Raw genomic sequence first — 20259 nt, forward strand, 5'->3', positions numbered from 1 at the left:
GATAAAAAAAAGATGGAATGAAGAACAACCGAGGGATCAGACAGTGGAGAGCAAAAAAAGCCTTCGGAAGGCTCAGAAACATTACGAAGGTGTGGGTGAAGCAGAAAAAGCCATTTAATAACATCAAGATGCAACGTCTGGAGCAGATCCTTCTTCTTTTCTCTCCTTTAATATACGTTTTACCTCCTTGACTACCACATCCTTGACGTTCTTCGGCTCTCATAACTCGACGGTATATATTTTCCGTGCCAGTGTCAAACAGCTCGTTTAACGAGAATCAATCGAAAAGCTTTGTATAAACCATAAACTGTTCTCAGACTCGAAGTAAGAAAGAAATAAAAGAACAGAGAAAAAAAGAAAAAAAGAGGAAAAGGGTACGAGTATCGGTATATTGTGTCAAGACGCTGGAGTTTGCGAAAATTACGATTCTAATATCTCGCTGTTTATGATCGTTAAAAAGAAAAACGGAGGATAAGATTGCAGCGTTCTCAAAGAACATCGGATACTCTTGTGCCTTTTTCTTTCTCGATCGTAGAAAGCTTATTTCACGCTCAACTAGCAGCGATCGCTTTTCCATAGAAACTCCCCTGTACGCGCTGATATCGTCGCGGCCACGCGCACGATAGATAATTCATAATTAATGCAGGGACTCGACATTGCTTGTAATTTATTCGATGTCAGCAAACCGTAAACAGAATCGATTTGTTGCGAGACACTGGATATTTACAACAACGTTAATTAGATGCAATCGAGATCGTCTATTTGCTTTCTCCGTTCAGTCTCTCCAACCCTCTTTTGCTATCGTTCTCGACCAATTCGACAAACGATTCGTGTTCGAAAAGAAATATCAACGATGCGTTGCATGGAAGTCATAAAGGAGACGTTCACTCAGACGTGACAAAGGAATACTCTCGTCGGTCCTTTAATTTAAATTACAATCGAAATTAAAGGGAATAATCAATATCATTAATTCCGTGTATCTCGCGTTCTCGCATATTGACGAAATCCATCGACATGGAAACGCGAGTTTTACATTACGAGAAGAGTCGATTAACGAAGGACAGAGAAAGGACAGAATGGCTCTTCTGCTCGCTACGAATCAAACAGCGGGTGCCTATCCAACGAAGGTTACAATACACGCGTAGACAGCCTTTGTGATCACCCACGGCTTACATCCGATGATTTCATGCAATTCGAACTTACGCGGTCCGTTTATACCATTTACATCGACGAATATCTGTCTTTATTTCATTAGTCAAAATTGTATCTTTCGTACGCGTGATTAACAATTTCTACGCTGTGAAAGGATACATGAATTTTGAGAAATGACTCGCCATCATCTATGAAATCATATTTGAACCATTTAAAAATTGTGATGATCAAGTTTTGAAATTGACAAATTTTGAAAAAGAATGAGAAATACGATAATAGTACAGTGTTCAAAAACTTTGGAATTTACGGTGAATTATATTATCTTTTGTTATGTAAATGTTGAGTTGGCAACTAAGTGATTGCAGATTTTGTCATTATCACCTAATGACAAAATCACTTAGTTACCAACCCAATATATTGCTTTCTTTTGAAAAGTAAAGTGACAATTATGTACCTGGCTAATGGTATCGTTAAATTTACTGAAAGCGAACGAAAAAGTAAAAAGAAACTTTAATTACCTTAGTCTTTGGAATAATAGCTCAATCATCATTAAATAAGCGATACTAGTTCATTCTTCAGAAAAAAGCGAAATTAGCTACAACACAATGCTTTTATGCTATAAACTTAAGAAACGTCAAGATAAACGAACGCGTTACACCTGACAACTCGTTTATCTTTATACAATGCTTTTTCTCTAATAGAGTGCCACTCAGCAAGTCTTCAAACGGCCAAGAGAGCCGCCCGCCGATCCTCCTGAAGGGAAAATCGCGGGCTTGTAATATCACATATATTAAAGCGGACGAAAGTCTCTTCACGTAGCTACGCTATTTAGTGTTTATCGTTAACTGCATAGTTCCGAAACATAGTTCTTCTTCTTAAGACGAGCGACTGTTACCGTATACATATTGTGCAAAATTGGAAGGAAATCTTGCTGGAAGCAAAGGAAGTACTACATTGTTTTGTTTGTTCATATGACACTTCTGAATCTGTGAAAAATCAATCAGGTTGGCGGTCTTTCCAAAAGATTTTCTTCGCGATATAAAAGGATAAGAAAGAACTTGAAAAATTGCTCTATAATGCGACCACAGAAGCAAAAACGGAAATACAGAAACGCTATTCCAGTGACTAATTGAAATGATTTTGATCAACGATGAAAAATACAGTTATCCATTAATATTTAGAAGCTGTTTTAAAGTCGCGATGTCACGACCCGTTTTATAGTACGTTTAAACGTAATTCCCTTTAAACGACTATAAAAAAAAGGGGTGGAAGAAAAATCTGCAGCTTTCGCGTGTCCTTGCTAGCAGAAATGCAAAACACGTTAAAGTTAAACTTCCACAGTTTATTGCACCTCTCTTTTTTTTAGGGAAAACTCGTTGCGCTCGTTTCGATGTTTCAGGATTTGAATCTCCGGGTCAGACTTTCTACTTACGCGGCCTGATGGCGAACACGGGCCGAGGTATTAAAAGTTCGCACGCGTCCGCAAAGCGGATTACGCGCGGTAGCCGTGCGGCGACAGGCGGAATCGAAACCTGAACCAGAAATGTTCATCTCGCATCGCGTCACTCCCTTGCGCTCTTTCCTCTTTCCATCCTCATCCGCAAATTTTACCTGACACGTAATCCAATCCGCGTAACATTCAACGTTCGTACTATTTTTTCCAATTATGAGCGTCATGCAATCGCGCGCGTTTGCATTCCATCGCGAAGACAATCCTTATGTTGGCAATTTGCTACGTTCTTTTTGGCACAAAACCACGCTAAATTTCCATTTCTTGGTTATTTTTACTATTTGCATTTCTAAAATAAGATCGTGCAGAGAAATTATAAGTACAAGAACTTTAGATATATTTATAAACTTATCTGGCGATCGGAATATATATCGTGAAACGTAGACAAGTTCGTAATGAAAATAACATTCCCTTCATTAATGAACCGAAATATATAGAGCGGGAAAATTGAAAATTTTCATATGTGCAAAAGAGTGATAAGTAACTTTAGTATCAGGCTATATGCATATATAATTTTTTGACATGAATTGTTTGTTTACAACTGTACTTGATGAACCACAGAAACGAAAGACGTTTTAGGGGAAATATGGAATTGAGATGAGAACTATCATTCTATATTTGATGTGTGGAAAAAATAAACTCAGGGCGCCCAATTATAATTACCAAACGAGTATGAAGATTTTGGTTGCCAACATAGGAGTCGAACAAATTACAGACTCGCGAAATATAACTTACGAAGTATCACGATAACTAATTTTAAGCGATATCGTCGGGATAATACGAAACGTATTGCCATAACTACATCAACAGCTAACGACAGTACAACATTTGTTATCGATATGGTCGCGTAAAAATGATCGTCGTGTTGCGAGAGCGTTGAAATTGCAAAGCTGACTCTGAAATAACAATCAGTGACTCTGGCGAGCGAAACGAGCAGCTCTCAAAGAAAGATTCCCCTCGGCCGCAGTTTCACATTCGATTTTATTTTCGCCAGAACGCTAACCCTTCTCACTATTTCACTTCTCACGAGCGCTCCTTTCTTTGTTTCCATTTTTCTCTGTTGCTTTGTGTTTCTCTTTCTGCCCGAGGGATGCACAGGCAACATCCATAAATCGCAGCACGAGCATTAACGCGATTCACGGTTGCGGGTCCGCGAACAGCCCGCAACCAGGAACAAAACAGGGAGAACAACCCCTCGGGAACTAGTGAAGAAAAGGTGCGACACTGGAAACGTTGCTGAAAAGGGGTTGAGACGATTTTTTACACACCCTTTCGAGGGGTGCACTCTCTCGTTGCACACGCTCGTTTAATTCTACCCGAAGAACACGAGATAGAGAACAGAAGGAGCAGAAATAATGAAAGATCTTTGAATTATCAACGACGATGATCGTGCTGTTTCTGAGATCTTTTCAGCCTCGAGTAACGTACGGTTGAAAAACGATTCTGCAGTCGAGTATCGCGATTGTTTTCGATGGTTCCATTAAGACGTAGTAGAACTTTGAAATGCATAAAATATCCACTCGTTTATAGTAGAAGAGCGCGAGACTGAGGTTAAAGTAAGAAAATAAAAGCGTCTATACTTCTGTTATTAGGATTAAGATTTCTGAAAAGTTGCGAAAGTTATGAAAAATTCGTATGACTAGCCAACACCTGTATATCGCTTCTCATCTATCATCCTTCGCTCTGCGAAACCTTGCATATACGGTACGTTTAAATTGTTCACGAAACTTCGGTATCCGTCTCTGTCAGGTCAGCCTGTTCCAAAAATACGCCAGTCATGATCGTTCGCGAAATCTCGGCGTCCACTTTTGCAACGGAGCCCACGCTGCGGTGGAACGATCGCGTGGAAAGAGCGGTTAATAGAATAAGAGCGGTTCGAATTGGTTCCGGGCGTAATCAACGTGAATTATTGAAACGAAGTCAACGCACGACAGGTCGCGTCGCTGTGGTCGACAGAAATAGAAGTCCCTGTAGACCGTCATCGCGAAGCCATTCTTGAACGATCGACCAACGAAACGCGACCTCGGGACCTCGAACTCGACGACGACGCGACGTTCGATCGGCGACATGCAACTACGCATTCACGAGTCACGCACGGATCGTGACACGAACCCTATGAACCGATCGGAGCGTATTTCGCAACCAAATGAAATCATGACACTCGGATACGGTCGCTCGTGAATCGATCGATCGTAAGCGATCCGCACGGGTCGAGTTCTATTGACATCGTTTAAACCAAGTAATAGCGTGTGTTCTAGGGGATAGATCAGAATTTCAACATTGCACGTTATACAACTAGTAGCATAGATGATGATAGATGATCGACTGAACGATGGAAAATCCACGGTAATAGGAGTAATTGAATAAAATTGTTCGATTTTCCTCAGCTTCGTGAACTCCATCGTTGGATAGATGGAGACTTAACAGACTCTTAACTGGTACGATGGTTGGACGATACGGCTAATAAAGAAATCAAAGCTTGTTAACGTTAAAGGAGAAGATATTCGCGAAAAACTATCCTATGCTTGATTTTTACTGATTTTCTCAGTGATTAATCAAACACGATGTTTGTGTTTTTCCTGCGTTAAATAAACCGGAGTGCACCCGAAATATAACCGCGTAGCGCTTTCAACGAAGGATTTCGTAAACCGTGTCGAGTAAATCAGAAATAGACCGAACCGAGATTCGCCGAGCAGTATCACCGTGCCACAGACTCGCGTGGTCGAGCTCAAAAATATTTATCGCGCGAATTATCACACTTCTGTAATTTTCCCGCTCGTCATCCACGTCAGCCATTAATACCTGATATGATAATAGGACAAAGTAAAAAAGAAAGGAAAGCAACTTATGCTTATGACTCGTGGAAATTCAAATAAGAAAACACGATGTTAAATAACATATATGTGACAATACGTAAACGCTTAGTTAGCGTAACACGGTACGAAGACGAGTTCAAAAGCTTTGTTTATAAAATGAATCGATAGATGCAACTTCCAATTGCTGACGAATAATTTAACAATTTCTTTTCTCTTTTTTATTGCTTTATTGCAGTTTTTAACGTCGATACTCTGTAACGATGCTCCTATTTTTGCAACGGACCGTGGTGGCAGTTTATCTTCTTCCAGAATTTATTGACGGATTACAACGGTGAAAAATAGAGGCAATGAAAACGAACGAATTGATGGCCAACGATATTTTATCGCTTGCTTAACCCGCGCCCGACGAAAATCATAGCCGTTATCGCGATACCAACGCTCCATCTCCAGTTCACTGGGACGTTTCTGAACCGCGCATCCACTCATTATTTCATCTCTTCTATAGAAGTATCCAACCATGTAATCATAACTCTGTAACCGAAACAAAAACTTCCGGTTCGAACGTACCAACGTTCGTTTCTCATCCGCTTCAAAATACGATTCACGAGTTCGCCTCGAGTCGAACACTATTCGTTGATATTTTCGGATTGATGTAATGGCAACAGCTATCGGGAAACTTGAAATTGAATCAAGACACAAATTTGAATTTAACGAGATTACTCTATAAATTGATTAACTACCTTCGATATTTGAAGCATTGCATTACAAACATTGATTCGATGTACGCGCCACGGTGATATCTAACAACACAATAGATCATTGATAAAGGCTCGAGCGCAACATACAGGATCGTGAAACGATCGGTTTTCTCCTAACAATACGCTATCAGATAATCCATCTTTTTATTAGAAAGCGTTGGTTATTATGGAAAACTCTATCATATATATTCGAATTAATGATCTATGTTACGGTCTATTCGATTCCATATATGGAACAAAAAGGAAAGCTGAAACGACGGCCGTGCTAAAGCTCGGGAACAATTTTTACAATCGTCCGTACTATTTTCAAATCGCAAATACAGAGGAGAAAAAAGCGAATCTATCGACGTGAAGCGATTCGCAACGAACGATGGATCGTACTTCGAATTCAATCACTCGCTATACAAGCTGGATATAGAGTCCAACACGGAGTTTGACACGAAACAGAATGCAGACGACTGAAACAAGTATACATATATAGAACGAAACAAACTCCAGGACAAATTGGAGGGTTTTCACTCAACTAGCCACGTCGCGTTTCCAACCTCGTATAACGTCACGCGACAAGCATGTGCTGGCTAATTAAACGACATTATCGTGATACTCGCCGCGTACGCGTATCTTTTTCCCCCGTGCTTAATCGCCGCAGCGGCATCTATTATTTCCAAACCGATTAATACTGGTTTCGTGAACCGTATCACCGCTAATTATTCTTCACCGATGCAGAGTTTGGAGACCCGGGTTAATCGCGCTCTCGCGCAACACCGCCGGAAAATGCGAACTACAGCGGCTAGAGATATGGAAAACCGCTGATACACGCGAGTTTTCCATGTGGTCGAGCGTTGAACGTCCGCTCGGCTGTGGCTTCATTTGCCTTTCGGATTCGGGTCACCCTCGTTTCCTCCGTATTATTGTCGCGCGTTTTCTTCTTTTCTCCCGCGAAACAGACACCCCATTGGTCTGACAAGAATAAAGGAATAAGCACGGTTCGCTCGACGTGGTGTCGGTGAGACGCACCTCTCTTGCGCCATATTTTCGCGCTCATTTCGAAGTGAATACTACGAAACTTAGAAAACTACGATGGCGACGAGGATGTTGCTTTTTAAACGTGCCCGCTAGTCGTTGCGTTAACTGGATATTTTATTCCAGAGAAAGTACACATTTGCTGGAAGCAGCAGGATGTTAACCTAGTTTAGTATCGAATGTTATTCTCGTTCGCAGTAGGAACTTGCTGGTAATAAACGCGTTACGTGGTTCGTCTCACAATGTATCAAATTGATCGAGCGCCTCTTTACTCGTTCCTATAAATCGCTCGAGTTTAAAAGAAGAATTGTGGCGAATTAAAGCTTTATCCTTGATACATAACAAGTATGATTGTAAACAACGTTCGCTGCTAAGTGGACGCACATTCTTCCATGTGCTTTTTGTTGCCAATGGTTAAGAGCAATTTATATACATTAAATTATCTATGTTTTCAAATAGGACGTCGTAATGCGTACTACTTGGTAAATGAGACGTTTTGTTTCGACAATATCGACTCATGATGAAATCCTGTGATCGCTTGAATTAGACAATGAATCAACCGGAAGCGGTGGTGAATCGTAAACGGGATATAAACGCGTGTATAAATTTCACAAGTACGCTTCGTGTAGTTTGGCAGAACCATTTGGAAATTATTGCCGACCTTCCACTTTTCCTTTTATTTTTGTACTAAGAATGAATTAAAGTTTCGACTGTAGAATCAAGTGTTGCAAATTGCTCGTTTCTCTGAGAAGTCGTTGAAAAGATTATGAAACGAATATTGCCTTCGTTATAAACTTCCATACTTCATAAACTTTCAAACGCTTATGCGACTATAGGCGACGAACGTGCCGCGAAAATAAATCCAGGCAACGCACAGGTCGATTCATTAATTATAATTAAGCGCGATGGACCGAGTCGAGATGCGCCGGCATCGATGCAGTAAAACAATTGTGTAGCTGCCAACACATCGCCTACCATGCTGATATAAATTGAGCGCTTGAATGAAAGCCTCGTGACTCTTCGCCACGATTATTATCTCTTTTTCTTCTTTTTTTTTTCTTTTTATTTGCTTTTCATTTGTGGCTTGCCACGATTTCACGTATCGTGTCCTGGAAACACTGGAGAACGCTTCGCGATTCTTTTGAGACAGTCAGCGTTAACACTTATTTCGAAAACGAAGTCAATTTCGTAGCAATAAGATACAATATTTCCAAAAATAATACGATAAACGTTGCGCTTTTAAACGACTTCGTGGTACTCACCATTTTGAAGGAAATCTGCCGATGTCGGCGCTCGAGTCGTAGAAAAAAATAAAAAAATCTCTCTGGTGTTTAAAAACTCATCCAGTATATTAATATATTCTTAATCCTCTTAAATTTTTCAACAAATACGACTCGTTAGTCACTTCTTCTCTCTTTCTCGCTCGCTTTATTTCATTCACAATAATGGAAGAAAAATACTGCATAAAAAATATCACTGGTTTACTTTGGCTTGTCCTCTATCTCTTTAGAAATACTAGAATCGCTGGAAACCTAAGAAAAACCTGCAAAAAGCATTTGGTACGTTAGTAAGACGCAATTGAAACAAGGTAGTTAGTAGGTAGGTCGTAGGTAGATAGTACAAATAACGATTCCATTGTCGCGAGATCCTCGAATACTTGAATAACGCTACTCGGAAGACGACAATTTAATAACGAGAACTCGGAATGACGTTCGAGTGGAGTTGCCGCTAAATGATGATAAAGTACCGTTGAATAAGCTTGACATTAACCAATATTTAGCGGAAGGTCTCTTACCATTTGCTTCGAAAGCATATTGCGACAGAACACCATTGACATGGTACCACGCGCATGAAATGTGAACGGGTATATTCGCCGCGTAGATTTCTTCGCGTCTTTTACCCTTCGCTATTTCAAATATCCATTCCCCAGTCTGATTCTCAATCGATCGGAAATTCCGCGAGTTTCGCATCGTTGAAATTCCAATTCGAAGCAAAAGGCGCAAACCTTCCCGCTTGGATGCTTATCGAGGAAATAACGACCGTTTCAGCGATTCATTCTATTCTGACCTTTATATAGTTACATCGCTTTCTAGATTCTCTTACTGTCGCTTTCTCGTGAAAAGAATTACGCCCATGATAGAATCGCCAACACGCGAAAATCACGACAAACTTCTCGCCATTCTCTCGTCCGGCCATAAATTTTCCACTGTGCCTGGTCGATCGCACGAGGACGAATGTTAGCGGTACGTAATCGCCTGGTTGAGAGAGGCGACTTTCACCAGACGATTCGCGATTGACCAGGCACAGACGAGAGAGGAGGCGAGAAACCTGGCGAAAGATCTATCCCTTTTCTTTGTAGCGATCAGAGGCGTATTAGAAAGTACGTCGATGGACGTATGTACCTGTCTAACACAAAGCACGAACTCGCTGAGCAACAATTGCGTGAACGAGCATACACGGCAGCTGTATCAATAGTTGATCTTTCTTTGCAGCGCGTGTTACGAAGGACTCATGTTTTCCTCGTTCTTTATCTCAATTTTTCTTCGCTGTATTTTATCTTTAACGCGCTTCCACGAAAACCTCTTCAAATTCGTTTCTCGTACGAACGCTCGATAAATCGGATCTGAAACGACAGAGACATGAATTATTCCATACTTGTACCGTGGAGGCGAGTTCAGAATATGAGCAGTTACACGAAACGTTCCACTTACCTGCACGTGAAAATCAAACATCTCGCCAGGATTATGTAAAAATGAGAAATCAGGCTGTTATCGCAGAGGCTAATCATAACTAAACGGACGCGTATGTACGCGCCGCTGCTGTCGTCCTCTGAAATCTATCGAAGATCGTTTATTTTACATTCACTCTGGATACCTGGGCAGCGCACACGTTTTACAATTTGTCGCCTATCGGAACGTGACCGGTTGCGTCGTGGCTACGAGGCCGTGTGCTCTCCTTCAGCGGCATGCAAATCGATCCGCGTGTTCACTCGTCGTTCACTGATCCTATACACGGTGTATATGGACACGTATATATTCCGCGATTTCACCTAAAAAGCCTATAAATATTCTCGTATGTTGATCATCTTGTTATTCGTATTTCCGATAAACCTCCTCTGCTTCACCATATGTCCGCCTGCCAACCTAACCTGTTCAAAAAAAAAACATTTATATAAAAAATGGTATTCTAAATACGATTATCAAATTATATAATTTCATATTTATATGGATGTATCGAGTTGTTCGGAAATATCGAGTTTGTAGCGTATTGGAAAATCGATATAGAATTCTACTCTGTATTTAAGAAAATTATAGAGAAATAGAAGGATTATTAAACGAGAAGCGAATGATTCGATAAAATCTTAATTCCATGGAAATATTTCTAAATTGCTTTAATTGCTTAATAAATTTCGCTATGAATTTTCCAAACAACCTAATAATTAAAAAAATGGATATACCTAATCTAAAATCTGTTTTGCCAATTAAATGGTGTAATAAATACTTTACTTTAAATATTTTCCATACTTTTGCATATTAGACACGTTCTGTTTGTTTTTGTACCTTCAAATTTGCATAAACATTGAGTAGCTAGTAATTATCAATACGTTTCTCGCGAATGAACGCAGTATCTGCGTCAAGAATCATGCGACGCTCTATCCCGGAAATTCTTTTTATTTCTACAATTATACTTACTTTGCATCGCACGATTACGCGTTGTCGTGTGACGTAACCGTTCCAGCATCGTTCTAATTAATTTATGTGCTGCTTATGCGGCCTACGCGGCATCTCTGAATCCGATCATTTAACCGAACTAAATGAGCGCGCCTCGGACGCAGAACCGGCCGCGTTTTATTAGACTTAATTCGACCGGGTCGTTTTAATTCGATACGGCGACTCGGCTAGAGAGATGACACGACTGACTCTCGTATTTACGAACTCCCTCTCGTGTCTTCCTCGTTACATGGAAAAAAAAATTGGCAAACATATGCGAAACAATCGAAAAATCGACGTTGCAACGAGCTATGTAAAAACGCGTCGAACAAACGAGCTGTCCGTGGTTTTCGCGTCACGCGCGCGGAAATATGCGACGCGGTGTCTAACAATGAACCCGTACAGGTCGACAAACTACGATCACGGAGGATAAAAACCGGAACGTTACGCGAATAACGAGATTCCACGGATCGGGAATGAATATGAGCCCGATCGATTGATACTTACACTCATCGGTTACGGGCTGTATTATAGCACTGGCAGCACGAAACTTCGTTAAACGGCTCCTAGCCGACGACCCTGGCAGCCATTAACGTGCGCGATAGTCTATATAAACAGAAAAATGCCAATGTCAATAATCCGAGTTTCTGAGAACGAGCTCGATCTCAACTCCACCCGGGTTAATAAAAAAAAATAAGGAAAGCAAGAGTGAAGAATTCAAGACAATTGAATTGTTTTTCCAGTATACGATAGGGATAATAAAAATGTTTTTATCTTAATTCTCGTGAACGGTGTCCAACTGTGCTACTCCATAAACACGACTAATTTCTAATATATACCAATTAAACAAGTTCTATAGTTAGCAAGACCTTCGTATTAACTTAGATCTATAGGCTTACACTGGCTTACGAATGTATTTAATTATTTACAACTCGTATCATAGACAACTTTTACATGCATATTGTATACGTTATGTAAAACATTTTGAAATTTCATTAACGCTATAAACAGACACGCTATCGTGATTATATTGGCCGAATTTGAAACTAATCTGAAAACGTACTCGTATACAAAAGCTACGCGATATCTGCTGCAAGGATATCTCTTGCGTATATATCTAATAAGAAATTAGTATACAGCATGAACAGCTATCTGAAGCGTATGAAAAATGTTAAATATCTTCAGATTGGTTCCAGAGTTTACGCTCGTGATAGTTGAATTTCATAAAAGCGCTAATGAAATTTCAAAATGCGTCGCATAATACGCATAATGTATTCATAAAGCGCATCTACAAATGTTCGAATACATTGTTGAGCCTGCGCGCGTACATCGAAGACTGCAGAGCCACTGTTTTCGTATCCTTCGCGTCGTGTTACTAACCGCACCAAGAACGCGGCAGAACGAGAAAGTCTTTAAAAGTTAGTTGCACAACCAGTGTGCCTTCTGCATTTGCATCTGAATCGCACAGGTGAACGCGAATTTTATTCCAGCCAGCTTATATTTCTACCCTAGGATCACGATACGAGCGTGCAACGTTGCCTGTTCCTATCAATCATTCGAGATCCCGTTGCTTGCCACCTCGAGGCTGTGTTCGAAACTTTCCTTCTCCCACCCCTCGCTTCCCTCCTCCCACCCGTTAGGCGACGACGCCGTGACGCGACGCGGACACTGGAAAAAGGGAAATGGAGTTTTGGTGCACCGTAGTCGGAGAAAATTTCAGTTTTCCCTCCGAGCGAGGAATTCCAACGACGCCTTAGGCAGATGAAACACGAAGGTACGTCTAGACATGGAGAACCGTTCGAAAGAGTCTGCCACGGAATATTTCCCTTTTTAGGGTCCCGTATTGCCTCCACTTGCATTTGCATGGGAATATTTACTGGACTCTATCGAAAGATTATTTCAGTGAAACGATAATATTTTCTCTTTGAGGGCAAGAGAATGTTGAATTTGATGAAATATTTTCGACTTTTCGTATCAGAGGTTACGTATGCATAGACAATGGAAGAAGTTCGATCGACTCTTTCGTACCCATCGAGAACAGGCGTACTTACGAAAATATCTCGAAGAAAGTAGCATTTCTTGGCAGCTATAGAGATCGCGAAGAAAAACGGCAGACCGGCTGTTACGCGATTTTTCTTTGCCGAAAGCCTCTCTGGTTTTCTATACACTACGCGTCTAGCAATCATCTAGCTTAGACCGAGTCGAACAAGAAACGCTGACATTGAACAATGAAGGCACTAGAAAACTACCGTGCAGCTTGTTTAGCTACTGTATACTGTCGAGCGCGACCGGTTTCGCAGAAGAACAGAGGGAAATCGTCACACCGCCAGCTTTCGCTTCTCTTAACTGGAAAAGGAATTCATCGAGATCGACTGATAACCTTGATGTTATCAGGAAATTGACGACCATCGACGAAAAGATAAAAAACAACCGATCGAAACGTGTCATACTCGTGATAAGAATAGAACGTTCTAAGCTTTTAGATACGTTAAACTTTGATAAAAAGACAAGTTACAAAATTAGATTAGCGACTTCGCTAATTTTCGTAACAGAAAATTTCGCGAAGTTCTCGCGCTCGAAGTTTCGGCTCTCAGGAAGGTTTATCGTAACCAGCGAACCGTACTACTCTGGCTAGCTCCTTCCAGCAGTCTCTTTTTGCTTCGTTTCATAATGAATTTTACCGCTAATTGACCTTCGCAGATGGCGTTCAATCGGTCGAACAACCGCGAACATGGTTCAGCTTCGACTCCGATCCGACACAACGGATCGTTCGCTCTAAGAACAGGACAATAAATTGCACGAAAGTTCGAGCTAACGCGAGTACGTCGACCTCTGCAACGATCGATGGTGTATCTCCAGGCTATGTACTTAAAGGTGCACGCACACCGATCGCAGCTTTCGCTACAACGCGATCGATCGCCTCGTAGACTCTGGTGAATCTCTCGACCCATTGTGAGACTGCCAAACCGCTTGATGGTTGCTGGAACGTTCCTCCGATCTTGTTTCACTATCTTTCAAAACAACGCCTGGCTGCAGACCAACGATGTATCGACTTAATCGGAGTACTTGGGTAAACGCTTATTCAGAAGAAATTTTATTCAGACGTTCTCGATGTTTCTAAAGGCTTACGTATGCCAAGTAGATTTTTACCAGGAAGTTGCTCACACTCGTTCGACCTAGTAGATTTATCGGAAGCTTTCGCGATCGCAGCTCGTGGATTCTAGCTATTGCATCGACTCACAGTGTGCTGACGTTCTGTAAACACCGTGGCACGACGCTGAAGAGGACTGACACGTTGAAACTGGCGAACGAACGAAACTCGAGCCGGAACACGTGGAGAATATGCTATACATGGAAAATGTCCTATGTATGTAGATTTATCGTAAACGAGTATGACTCCGAATATCTGAAAACAATTTGCTCCAAACGAATATCCCAGTGTTTTCGCAAGGAAATTAAAATAAGAAGTTTCACCTACACTACACCGTAAGAACGGTCGAATCGCAAGTGGATCTGGTACAAAAGCGTTGAACCGCGGAGGATCGATAAGCTGTGCAAATTTTCAGGCAAGAAACGAATCGCTCGAAAGCACCGACTCGACTAGGCCGACGATCATTTTCTCTGCTTGTTTTCTGGTCGCCCGTTCCGTACATACATGCACGCCGCGCAAATTATAGAGGCTACCCTTCCACGTGTATTAACGCGGCAACCATTAGGACGCGGTCGGAACTTCTCGATCGATCCACCTAAAATTGCGCGAGAACATCGGCAAGAAAGGAAAGCCGGGGGAGCGTGGCTAAATGGGAAGTCGTAATTGCGTACGATGGATAATTCTGGGATGCGTGGTCGTAAACTCGATCGATTGGGCGCCATATCGGCGTTTCCTGCCGACTAAATTCGTAATAGGAATAATATTCGACTTCTGACAAATAGTCCATCAACAGTGAAAATTAGTCGCGTATAATTTTTTGTAAATGGATATTACAATATCAATGGAGTGAAATTGAAGAGTGTTTACGTTTGTGAGAGCCTCGAGTGACAGACAAACGGAAACCACGCGAGATATTAGAACTCCGGCTATGTGATTACGAGTCACCAACGATCAAACTATCAAATTACCTTGGGAAAGACTATTCCATTAGTGTTCCATATATACAGTAAGTCATTAAAGTATTTAAACACTTATGGAAACTTTTTCTTAATATAGTACGTGTGTTAGAAAAATGATTACAACATTGAAGTACAACTGTGACGATCACACCGGTAGAGTTTAAAACAAATTCGAGAATGTACATAGAAGGTACAAGATATTTTAACACATTCACGCACTTTTAGCACATTTAACAATTATATACTTAAGGCAACTGTTCATACGACATATACGATACGGTTTTATTAGATATATCATTGTAATAAACGTCTTGTAACTTTCATATACAGATCTACGTTGGTTCTAAATTTTACCACCATAATCACGATGATCGTGTGTCATTTCGATGCTAATAAAATTTCAAGAAAGATTTACATAATATACGTAACGTATTTATAAAACTTTATTACGGTAATAATTCAAATATTTTTAACAGTGGCTGTACGTATTTACAGGAATCGCGATCTTAATTGTTAACTATCTAGCAAACGAGTTTATACAATAGCTATCAATTCTCTTATGTGATTCGTAGCCGGTTCAAAATTACAACCAATCAAGGAATCGAGCAACTTATGGGATTACACGAGAAACTGCAGATGTTTAATTTCCAGTAACTGTTACAACGTTCAGGGAAGAGTAGCTTATCAAAATATCCAGGACATCGAATAACGAGTAACTCAGAAAATCAATATCAACAGTTGCTTCACGGAACGCCATGGATGCGTCAGTGATATCGATACGCGATTTCTACAGTCGGAAATCATAGTTGTTAAACGCATTCGTGCAATAAGTTTGTCGAGTTGTATGCAGATACGTATGCATGTGCACAGTTCACGTTAACTGGCGTTTGCATTTTTCACCCGGCACCTTGGAACGAAATCTTCCGATTGAAGCGAGTTTCATCATGCGATCATGTTCAAGAGACTCGTTATTGCCCTCCACGGGATAACGGGCCGTTTTGCAGTCGGAGAAAAGAGAGAAAATATCGCAACTTTAGACGGGCGATGGAAAAAAGCATCGCGAGTCTACATCGATACAAAATCGTTCGAGTCGTTACCTGTTTGATAAACTTTCCTCGATATTCCCTATTTTTCATCGACTTTTTGGTTTTTCTCTTTCTTCTTTTTTTACGTGACGCTTATCGCGATTATTTTATTCCGGGCACCAGTTGTGCTATGTTTTTTTTGTTGAGGAATTTTAGAAGATAAAATGTATTATTCAAGTTTCGTACAATAGCACGACGGAATTAATGTTTTATTTATTAATTGAAACATGCGATGCGTCAGCGTAAATGAAAAAGCTCGAAAGCAAGACAAAGAACCGGGTGGCTGGTCATTTTCACAAGCAATAAAACCGTTGCCCATTAACGTCAAAGGGGAGGATGCAGTTCGTATTTTTATCTACCTCCGTGACTCGGTATGCGTTATCGTTATCTGTAATAAGACAACCAAGAAACTGTCTGCACGAGCGATGCGACCGAGCTAGCTTTCAAGGCTGCACTTCTGCAGGATGCAGAATCGAGGTACAAAAAACAGGGTGAAAAAAGATAGACGATGAAACGTTGCACAGTACGTTTATCCCTGCAGGCCCCGCGTTCCATCTATACGAGCCAGACACAGCAACAGGAAGCATCGATCTTTCGAATAGAACGTCTGACAATCTGGTAGACGATCGACGAAGGCGACTTTTGCAAAGTGTCATCTAGTTCCGATACTGAAAATTCCCTTGAAAAATTGAACGCCATTCGCTTGAATAATTCAGCTTTAAACAGATAACGAATATTTCCATTTAAAGTAAACGACAGGATGCACGTCGATTTGGATAACGCAGCGGTTTATTTCAGATCGCTGATGTCATTCTTATTATAAGCAAATGCTTACAAAACGTTACAAAGGTGAGAGCCCCGTTTGGTCTTGAAACGTCCAAGAAACGGCCGCATATTCATCAACCAGTGTTTCATAGAATGCAACAGTAGCGCGTCCAATACATAAAACAAAGACAGATATGAATTGAATGTCGCGTATTATCTGATACGTTTAAAAAACGATGAAAAAGCGGAAGATCTGCAGAATCGTCGTATATATCGATGGCTTTTAAGCAAAAAAAAAAAACGACTGATCATCGAGCGCTTGCTTACGTTAATTTATTCCTTTCGTAGAGGCGGTACGCGTTTTAAAAATTAAATTAAACACGCGAATCTGCATTTTCAAAGGGAGTCGCGCACGATCGCCATAGAAAGGCCGTTTAATTACTTGTCAAGGGGCAAAATGATGCATCGCGGGCGAAACACGGGATATACATAAATTTCGTGGTGAACGGATCGCCAGGCTTGGCCTGGCAACAAATTTCATTATCGCGGAAAATATTGCCCCGTGGCCCGATTCGATCCTCTAAATAATTTCGATCCCGCTAATGCGGCCTGGACGTTGGTAGCCTTCGATGGAAAATCGCTACGAGCGTAATTTCATTTGCATACTACGTCCCTGGCCGATCGGATCGTTCCAACCTAGCTCGTTCCTGTCGTGCTTTTTTATTCATCGTGCTCGTCATTTGCGATAAACGTACTTGACTTTAGAATTCTCGCCATCCAAGCGTCTTAGAAACGTTAATCATCTCCGGTGACTGTAGTGTCATAAGCGGAGCCACACACACACGACTCGTATTTAAATGAAACGACGCGTTTTGAACGAGACACCACGGAACTTTCCGATCGACCGTGACGGGTACGCGCGGCCTCGCAACACCCAAGAGACGCTCTCTTTTCACCCATGTCTCTCTCGACTCACCTCGAGCGTTTTTATTTTTGGCTGATCAAAGAGGAGCGGACGCGTACACGCGCAAAGTAACTCGAACGTCGCAGAGAATAGCTCGTTCATGATGACGGCGAGAGTACATAGAACGGGTGTTCCCATGCGGTACACGTTCACCAGCAGAGCAACGTTCCACGGGATATAGGGTTCCGCGAGGAAAATATGCGGCCATTCATCTGCCGGGAATGACAATGAACGGATAGAATCGCGTCCACGCGTTTCCAGCCAACTAATCGACTTCGTTTACCTTGCTCCATTACGCTGGCAGAAAAATCTCTTGCACCGCCGAGATAATGTGCACCGCCTTTCGCGTATCTTGCCGCTTACGTAAGATTTTGGAGCGCGTTCGTACGACGTTTTTCTCGCCCACGGAACATTACTCAAGCATCGTGCAAAGTGGAAAACCAACTTGAATCGATCAAGCAGACTGGCGTCAAACTCGAGACGCGGAAAACGAAACTCAAGAATGTGCAAATGGGTGATGGCAAATGACCTGATGTCATGTTGCCTAGGCCTTGAAACTTGAAACGAATGCTGTGTAAGAGTGTTGCTCGGAGTGGGGAAAGCGATAATGCTTTCTGGTAAGCCGAAACATCGCAACAACGCGACACTTGGCCTGAAACCTCGGTCAAGAATAGATTCTTTAGAAACTTGTATTATATATTCCGAAGAATCTTCTACTCTGTAAACAGCAGATACGTAGATATCATTCGTCCATGCAGAAGAACCAATTTGACATTGTACACCAGGCGGTATACTCTTTGAAACTGCAAGTCGACGTATAAGCTACGTTTGAATGTCGCGAACACTACGTTGTTGTAAAATGTACTGGGTTTAAGATAATAACATGGTCGCTTAAACTGGTGAATTTCAAAGTTGGCGTGCAGCTACCTTTGTACCCCGCTATCAAACTGACGTAAGATTTGTTTGTAGACCTTTAGATAAAGGCGCGTTCGACTCTGAAGGTGATTCCTTCTGTTTCGACGATCGAAAAGCTGCTCGCGAGTCTGCTATCTCGCGTGATTCACGATCGGCGGGCTATTTTCTGCACGAAGGCCATATCCACGCGCTCGAATCGCGTTTTGGAGCGCTCGATGAACGCGATACTCCGTGCTCGATACATTTAACGGAATAATATAATACGTAGGAACAGGAATCTCTCGCGCGATGTCTGTTTATTTTACTCTAGTCGAATTCCGCTATACGAATTTCATTTTATGCGACGATGCATCGTACACGAATTCCAACCAGGTAAAGAATCGCGAATGTTTACACGTTCGCTGCTCTAAACGCGATTGGTGCGCGGTTTTCTACAATCCCAAACGCTTCGTTCCATCCAACGCTATTCGAAAAACGTCCATTGTATTTTGTATCACGGCCATACGTGCTCGCAAACGAATCGACGAAACTTTTCTTTCGAAAGTCCACATACCAATAGTATACCGTGTCACCGATTAAGTTTAATCGCGTTTAAAACTGCGCAGTACAATGTCGTCAAGAATATCACGATATTTCCTTATGTCTAATTACTTATTTTCATATGGATAACTTCTTAATTTAAGTATAAGTGTTTCTAATTTATCAATAATTATTCGTGGACAGCACGCTCGACATAGTTACGACTGTTCTCCCCACCTTGAGGCCAACCAGACGACCTTTGTTACATTTTTAAATTCCTCTGGAAACAGTCATCGGATTATGCGACGATCAGTGATAACAATGACCTCGTTTAAAAATACGAATCAGAAAGTATACGAACAACGGCGAAATAGAACGCGCGAGATTCAAACCGGAAGCGCACATGTTTCGGCCACGCGGATTCTGAAAAATCGATATCTCGTCGTAGAACCGGTGGCGTTGCGTGCATCCTTAAAGCAGAGCCACGACTAAAACTGGTAACACTCTGTGCTACCTGGCTCGACCAGGTCAAATACGACCAATGGGACGAGTCACGCATACAACTGTACCAAAGTATTATACGCGAAACTAACACAGAGCAGTTTTACCTGGTCGTGTTCTGCGATGGCTGGAGTAACTGGTTTCGAGGTTTCGCCAAAATTTAAATTCCACGAAAACACCTAACACGCGAACGAAAACGTAAACACTAGCTCTCGTAACATCGTAGGACGAACGTAACAATCAGTGTGCCCTACGCTCGAATACATTGTTTTTGAAAACAAAAGGGGGCAAGAATGAATTGTCGACAAACTTTTGCGAGATTTGTACGGGTGAATACTTTCTTGTACAAAGAGACGACCTTTGAGCAAAATCTGGACAACGCAGACTTCGATTTTCGACATCTGACAGATCTTTTACACATGCATCGTTAA

At 41.5% G+C, this 20259-nt stretch overlaps 1 protein-coding gene across 3 annotated transcripts in view; it reads right to left on the reverse strand.

Annotated features, from left to right (window-relative positions):
- The window catches only part of LOC126918623 (multidrug resistance protein homolog 49), a 72124-nt gene that overhangs the window by 51114 nt on the left and 751 nt on the right, over positions 1–20259 (reverse strand). For 2 of the 3 annotated variants that reach the window (XM_050726721.1, XM_050726718.1), the window contains exons 2-5: positions 11477–11575; positions 9971–10407; positions 9662–9882; positions 8522–8802 (exon numbers count right to left, since the gene is read on the reverse strand). The gene's annotated coding sequence lies outside the window, so the exon portion shown is untranslated. Of the gene's footprint in view, positions 1–8521; positions 8803–9661; positions 9883–9970; positions 10408–10951; positions 11097–11476; positions 11576–20259 lie in introns of those variants that run through there. The other variant, XM_050726719.1, reaches the window with a different exon arrangement.

This window comes from Bombus affinis, chromosome 7 (assembly GCF_024516045.1).
Source record: "Bombus affinis isolate iyBomAffi1 chromosome 7, iyBomAffi1.2, whole genome shotgun sequence".
In the NCBI taxonomy this organism is placed as follows: Eukaryota; Metazoa; Arthropoda; class Insecta; order Hymenoptera; family Apidae; genus Bombus; species Bombus affinis.